The sequence below is a fragment of the Poecilia latipinna genome, unplaced genomic scaffold (assembly GCF_001443285.1).
Source record: "Poecilia latipinna isolate Pla-1442-1.1 unplaced genomic scaffold, P_latipinna-1.0 Scaffold714, whole genome shotgun sequence".
NCBI lineage: Eukaryota > Metazoa > Chordata > Actinopteri > Cyprinodontiformes > Poeciliidae > Poecilia > Poecilia latipinna.
In genome coordinates, this window is record NW_015113330.1 from 31,310 (window position 1) to 39,528 (window position 8,219).

Below are 8,219 nucleotides of genomic sequence, written 5' to 3' on the forward strand. Positions count from 1 at the left end.
AAAACGGAGAGGGGGGGAGAAACCCCGCGCTTTAAGCCCGGGGGGGGTTTTAGATTTCCATTTCCCGTTTTTTTTTTTTTTTTTTTTTTTTTACTTTGTGGGTGTGGCTTATAGGGAGGTGCGGTCTATAGTCCGAAAAATACTTAATCCATCACCTGCAATGCTTCTTACCAATCTTTGAATGTTGTTGTGTTTTGCAGTGTTTGCAGCTATAAAGATAAAAGTCACAATGAATATTAATTAAGCACTTAGTAAGGTGTTTTTGGCAATGCAATCTATGACTGCACACAATAAGGAGCAAATACGGCTCTAAAAACAATGATACTTACACATTATCTCCAGTGACATGAAGCACTTTGCTAAAGAGTGCACATTAATCGCATCAATTCATATTTTCAAATATTAGTGACTAATAATGCTTTTACTGAACAAATACTTTTTTAAAAAAAGTTCAAACACGTCATTATTGTTGCTGTTTACTTTTGCGGTTTACTAACATCATTCAGAGTTTGTCATAATCACTATAACATAAACATTTTTATTGCAGTATTTAATCTTTGCTCTGACTATAACAATAGATTAAGCAATAACTTCTTTGAAGAAAGCTCCGCCAAGTCAGAGGCAGTTTCTAAATCCACCTACTGGCACACACATGCACAACACCAACACTGGCGCAAAGTTATTTTGTTAGGTTTTTTTTTTTTTTTATGTTCTTTTTTCATTTTGTCATTGTTAGTAATTGTCATTTTCCTTTTTTCCACCCACCACCTGTTTCTCCTTGTTACTGGGATGGCATTTTCACTTTCATATTTAAGTCTGACTCAATCTGTTACACCATTAAGTCAATAAAGTCAGTTGTGCAACAGGAGAAATATTTCCCTTTAATAGTATATTATGAGTGAGTTATTAGTATATTTAGGATAGTTTATCAGTGTTTAACTACGATAAAAAGAATAATGATTTTCCAATTTTAAGTACATAGGTACAAAATAGTTTGTTTATGAGTTCAAAACAGAAGTAGGTTGGGATGAAATGTCAATGGTATAAATAGGGATTCAAATTGGCCCCAAAACTACCATTTTAAAAAATTATGGAGCGCTGTACGGGTGAATGGAAAATCATTTTTAAAAAGTTGCACTTATTACAGAAATCCACACATGTCCTCCATAGGGTCCAGTTTGGTGTTCAAGGACACACACTACATCAGCTGCAGCTGAAATCATATGCCTATAAATACATTCAGACCTTTTGAATAACATGAAGTGTTTTTGAAGGATCTCACCTTGTGGAAATCTGCAGTGGAGGCCGTTAGCATAGCAAGACAAATGAAGCACCCCTGAGTCTGTTCAGAGATACTGAATGCTTTGGTCACATTTGCACCCATAAAAAAAAATAAAAAATGAATGTATTGCCATACAGTCTGTCCTTGATGTAAAATGAAAATGATTCCATGAAAATTGGAAATGCAATATGAACTGATTTTCTGAATAATTCCACACAGTCTTAAAACGTGGCATTCCACAGTAGATTGGATGATTGTTTGAACTGAGGATTATAATAAAACATGGAAGGCGAAGGAGAAGTGTTGGTTTAAACGTGAACACGTGTTGCTTCTGATGGAGGCCGATGAATGCTAAAGAGGAAAGTGGGGGGAAGCTAAAACAAGGTTGAGGTGAGAGTTGAAGGCAGCTGTGTGATTGTGGCTGGATGCCCTGTGTGTGTGTGCGCTCCTGAGGGCGGGCACTGAGTCCCTGAAGCCAGCTGACCTGGCTGAGGCATGTCGTCTCATCAGATCCTTGTGTGGCAAACATCTTTCTCCAGCGTCCATCGGCTACTGATTCTCTCTTTCTGTTAGACCTCTTCTTATATTATTATTGTTTTAAGGGAAAGTTTAGCTTTTTACAAGTGGGGACATATGCAGTAGTTACAAGAAATCAGTATGTTACCAGCTGTAGTGATGTCAGTTTGGAGAATGGTAGAGAGGCGCTCATCCAGGACATGTGTTCGCATCTTTCAGAGGAAAGTATGTGTTTGGTGCAATTTTCTAACATTTGTAGCAACAATTAAAATACTCCAAGCACTTTATGCAAATGTTTAATGCTCATCTAATGTTTTTTACTTGGGGGGGGGGGGGGGCCTAGTTTTAAATTTATAAAAAAAAGCCAAAACTAATTCTCAGGCTAAAACACATGAGTTTTATATAGCAAGAAATCTACATCACTTTTAGAGATTAACCTTTGGAGTTTTCACAGAATATAAAGCCTGCAGCTTTCCAGCACTCTTACAGCAAGTTCAGGATCATTGTTTATCTGTCCTGACCACAAGTTTTATGGCTTTGGTCCACTCCTACAGCTTTCACTGTGGCATTTCTGAAAGAGACATTTTAGTTTTTTTGGATTCCTCCACACTCTAAAGACAAAGTTAACAGCTCCATCTTGGAGGTGGCAGACTGAGAATGTCTAAAATCCAGATAAAAAAAAAAAAAAGGGTAACACTTTATTTGAAGGGGGATAAATAAGACTGTCATGACACTTTCATAAACATGACATAACTCCTGTCATGAACATCAATAAGCCTTCATGAATATTTATGACTGTTGTCATAAAGCGTCATTCGGTAAATTATGACACTTTTTACAAAGTTGACATTATTCAAAATGTCTTTGTTATGACAACTTGACATTAACCAAGAAATCATTACTGTTTAAACTTTACCTTTAATAACATAAAGTTACCTAATTTTTAAAGTGCAATCAGTAATACTTTTATAACAAATTTATATCAGTAATGATTTCTTGGTTAATGTCAAGTTGTCATAACAAAGACATTTTGAATAATGTCAACTTTGTATTAAAAGTGTCATAATTTACCGAATGGCGCTTTATGACAACAGTCATAAATATTCATGAAGGCTTATTCATGTTCATGACATGTGTTGTCATGTTTATGACAGTGTCATGACAGTCTTATTCACCCCCTTCAAATAAAGTGTTACCAAAAAATGTTTGTTTTATTTTATTTTTATTTTTCATGAGTTTTAGCCTCTGCCATGTCTTGAAATAAAATGTTATTTTTATTTTTTTATTTTTTTTTATTTTGACTACTGGTATGTAAATACCACTTAAAAAGCGATTAAATATTTTAACTTAATAGTCCAAAAATGGTATGTAGGAGATTGTTTTTAAACTGTCCTATATGTATTTTAGGCCAATGTTGTGGGTCTAATGAGTGTGTCTGCTTTTTGGTGTGGAGGAACCCAGAACTTACCGGACAGCCCTGCTGCGGTGGGAATGCCCTGTGGTTCCCTAGAATGAGCTGGAACCAGGGGAGTGTGATGTCTGAGGGAGTTCCTCTTAGACCTGTGGGCCTGCAACCTGATTTTACATCAGCAGGGCTACAGTATTGGTCAAGGATATAGAAATATGTCATGACAGTTTGAAAACGATCTCCTACATGCCATGAGGCGGAGAAAGAGACGTGTGGAAGCTCGAGGCGAAATGCTGGCTTGTGCACTGATAGCAAGTCTTAGTGTATTGAAGCATTTTCTTGCAGTGTTTACAGAACGTTCCTGTCTTTCTCTCAAAGCATTTGCAGAATAAATATTTTGAAAGTGTTTGGTGGATTCCTCTGAGCTAACTTAACCAAAATTATGTTAATCAACTAAAAAGGCTTGCAAAAAACCTTTAGCATGTCTTATTTAGCATGTCTTAGCTAGCATGTCTTAGCTAGCATGTCTAATTGTAAAACAGCCCAAGTTTGCGACAAAGGTAGAAAGAAAGCATGTTTAACTAACCAGCTAAATTAAAACATTTCATCTGATGTATCTCTTTACTTCTGTGAAATGCAATTAAAGTTTATTTATTTATTTATTTATTTATTTATTTATTTATATTTAGTTAAATCTTTTGGTATTAATGTTAAAAAGACAGACTTTTATACAATGACCTTCAAGTCAGTGATAGAGATTCACTGCAGCACCCACATAGGTTATAACACTGCTGCTCTAAATACTGCAGGTTTCCTGTGTGTTTCTCCTCTGAACAATGATCACAATGGGGCTTTCAGGAGCTTTAGATCCATTTAAGGAGAAGAAATGTATCCGTAGAAGCTAAAGCTCATTGTCCTGCACTGTGCCTTTAGAAACCAAATGTTTTGAAAATGTCTTAAAACTAACTTTCAATTTAGGAAAAAAAAAAGTCTCAATATTTCTATATCTGTTGCTTTAGATCTTTATGTCAGGGAGTTCTTACACGATAATCTGAATACATGAATGCTGTTACGCAGAAATGGATTGTTATTTGACGTTTTCCTTCTCCGCCAAGGTCTGGGAAAGAAAGAGCTCACTGAAAACTCTACACATGGCATTAAGTCTTTTGATAAAGGTACATCAAAAGAGCGATTCAACACATTTAAGACCGAATAACCCACATTCAGCTTATTCTGTTTTCTTGCTTTTGATATTTTACACCAAGCTTTTGGTTCACTTGACCTTTCAGTTTTATTCTTGCGTCTGAACCGTCAGAGTCGTTCGGTTTGTAGAATGTCTTTCTCTCCTTCTCCACTCCACGAGGAAACGATTCTACTGAAACAAAATTATATTTTTCACATTCTTTAACTTTCGCCACCTGTTTTACTTTTGTGTCTCCTTTCCAGTGTTATTCAATATTTTGCCGAACATCTGTTCAGCAACACATTTAAGGAAGGTTTTTACATCAAAACCTGTTTTTGTGTGTGTGTGTGTGTGTGTGGGTGTGTGTGTGTGTGTGTGTGTGTGTGTCCTGGAAAATAGATGTCAACAATGAGCTTTCTCAGCTTTCTTTTAACAATTTTCAACTGATCAAGGATAAACTTCTCTTTAATCATTTCTTTCCTCAGCAAAGAGGAAAATGTGTTATCTTTTAGGATGAACTTGCCTTGTGATTTCAGTTTTGCTTGTATTCAGGAACGTTGCAGACCAGTTGCGCTGGTGAACTTGTTTGGTCTTTGCCTTTATAAAATACACTGAATGCAGCAGACATCGTGTATGCAAAGCACATACAGACGTTCGCATGGAAAGTTGTTGTCATCTGCTCAGTAAGTGATGTCCTGCGCAGATCCACATTTTCTGCAACAATTTGTCTTGAGGACTGGTGTGTTGTAGCATTATCTGGTCGACAGTGCACGGCGTTTCCAACGTTTCTGTGCTAATAAGCAGATTTAATTTCAGGTTGGAAAATGCCAGGGATAAAGACCTGAGTCGACTTAGTCTCGAGAGAAAGTTCAGCTGCAAAAACAAACACTTCAGACTTGACTTTGACTTTTGCTCTAACGACTCTAGACTTGACTTAAACTCGCGGCCTGGGACTTGATGCTCACGAACAAACTGGAGATGGAGAATAAGCTGCATGGCAAGAGCAGATCATTTCAGTAAATGATTAATATTGTCCCACCTAAGTTACTGTAGTGTAAACAAATGACTGATTGTTATGGTGTCACAAAACATAATGCATGAGTTTACTTTATTTATTTTTTTTGACAGTATGTGCCAGTGACAGGAGTTAACAGTGACTTAACAGCATCATTTACAGTTTGTGAACCACAGACAGCAGATTTCAGAGGGATGCACATGTTTTCCTGTTCATGGATCCGTTGATTTAATTTAATTGCAAGAAATGCTCACAAATCTGGAGGTATTAATGATCCACAAAAATGTGTTCATGTTACACAATGTTACACATTGAAATGACCACATGGACAGCTCTGAAAGTGGATTAAATAGTTTAGGTTCAGTTCAGAAGAAACATTGTCTAATTTATGTCTGACATCAAAAAATGTTTTGGTTTATTAAAATAAAAGCACCTCTTGCTTGAGTTATATAAAAAATATATATTATTTCTTTTTTGTAAAGATGAACAATTGAATGTTCTAAAAAAAAAGTTATAAGCTAAATTTGGTCTAAGGATAATATAAGTACATAAAATCCTTGGACTTTTCTAGAAGATGCTAAGGTTAATTTTCTTCAGCACAGTTAGAAAAAAAATGAACTTGTTGCAGTTTTGTCACTATTAAATACAGTTAATAATCAGGTGGTAGTTAACAGTTTATAACATAAAGTATTCGAGAAACACAAATAAAGTGAACTAAATTGAAACTCTGAATTCTCAGACTGCGAAACCCTTCAAAAATGTTTTAATTAGTGTTTACCGGAACATTTTTCAGATGTCAGACACTGCAGAATCGATGGCGTACAAAGGAGACTTTTCGAAAGGGAAAAAAAGAGAAAGATTTTAACGTTAGACCTGAATCCAAATGACTTTCAAATGCGCTCAGGGGAAAAAAATAGATAAAAAAATAAAGGGAATGTGTCTTGAGGACTGAGGCTATGCCCTCTCACCAGCCTGAAAGCTTTAAAGACAATTTCACACTGGCAGATTTTTCAGCTTTTTGTGCTGCATTTTGATACAAATGCCAAAATTACTTCAAAACAAAAAAAGTTGGAAACTCCTTCAAACGATGGACTATCGCAGCCTGTGAGGACAACTCATTATAACACACACACACACACACACACACAAAAAAAACCTTGGTTTTCACAAACGCGTTTAAACTCTTTAGGAAGGAAACGTGGCTGTTGCACAGACATGTGTCCCACTGGATGAATGAATCCTTGTGTGAATGGAAAACCGCTGCAGAGGCGCAGAGACTGTGTGAAGCTGGAGAGGAAACGGAAATGGGCTTGAACAGAATAAGCATGGAGAACGGTCCGCAGGGCTGACTCTGGTAAACCGGCTGATCTCCTTCATTACTCATGCCTGTGAGTCTTCGCCAGCAGATGTTTTCTTCCCGACTTGTGGTGTTTTCCCTCAGGTGTTTGTGGGAGGGAGGAGGGGGGGGGGGGGGCAAAAACAAAAAAACCCCCCTGCCTCTTACTGAGATCCTGCGTACAGATGTAGATGAAGTAAGTCCAAACTGTTGCCCGCTGCTTCCTGCTTCGCATGTTTCACTTGCGACCATGCGTTCTGTCAAGTGTAATTGTGTAAAAATTAGTCAGATCAAGGCGCGCACACACACGCACACACACACACACACGCTTCCTTCACACTTGCAGGCTCGTTCAGGCTGTAGCGAGGGACTGTGCATGGGAAGTGTGAACAGTAGAGGGCCAGACAAAGTGACATGTGTTCACCCGAGGGGCTGGCACTGTAATTGTGTGTGTTTCCACGTGCCCGTGTGCATATGTTTGTGTGAGAGCGCGGTGTTTAGCGCGCCAGCCCTGCTGTTTACTGTGGGGGATTTTAGAAGAATTGTGGGCAGCTGGCAAGCCCCTTCAGTTTCTCTTTCTCTGTTTTTTTTCTCCCTCTCCTAAATCTGCCGGTAGCTGTGCGTAGTCGTTCTCTGCCCTTCAGTCGCTCGCTCCACTTATGTGGTTATGATGTTCCACAGCGATTTAACAAAATAGGCAATTTCCTTCATGAAAAGAAGCAATAATTTGCATTTTAGGAGTTGGGATACAGGCTTATGACATGTTGCTATAAAAGCTATTTAAATAAATGACAAAAAAAAAAAAAAAAAACAACAAACAACAAATTATAATAATTTTTTTTTTAAATGAGTGGCTAAATATGGGAAGGAAAGAGCAGCGAAAGAGTTGTTTTTTTGATGACTTGCACAAATGCTGTAGAATCTTATCTTCATATTCAAAAACAAACAACACAACAAGAGGAGCTAAAAGTGAAATCCAGCTGTTTCCTGAGCAGAGGTGAGCAGCTGGACGATGACATATTCAGCATCTCAGGGATTCACACTGTTCAAACTTCAGCTAAAAACAGATTGAATGTCAAGAAGGGTAAAACATAGAAATAAAATTGGACAAGGAACTTTTTTTCTTTTTCTTTTCTTTAATAGAATTTTATGTCTGCATGATTCATCTGCAGAACTAATGTTTTGTCTTCCTTCTTTTGCAGGTTCTGATGCTGGGTTCTGCTTCTGCACCGACTGGCTGACTTTTTTTTCTCCCACTCCTGGCTGCCATTTAAATATATCGATACCGAGAGAATAACAACCTTTGGGCATAGCTTTTTGTTAATTTTCACCTTTACAAGTTAATTTCCAGTATTTATATATATATATACATATATATATATATATATATATATATATATATATATATATATATATATTTTTTTTTTTTTTTTTTTTTAAAAAAAAAAACAACAACAGCAAAACCCCCCCCCCCGCCGA

The 8,219-nt window shown here is 37.0% G+C and overlaps 1 protein-coding gene across 1 annotated transcript in view; it reads left to right on the forward strand.

Moving 5' to 3' along the window:
• LOC106955193 (transcriptional enhancer factor TEF-1-like) overlaps positions 1–8,219 on the forward strand; it is a 53,393-nt gene that overhangs the window by 14,449 nt on the left and 30,725 nt on the right. Inside the window, exon 2 of the mRNA XM_015045218.1 lies at positions 7,943–8,106. The gene's annotated coding sequence lies outside the window, so the exon portion shown is untranslated. The remainder of the gene's footprint in view (positions 1–7,942; positions 8,107–8,219) is intronic.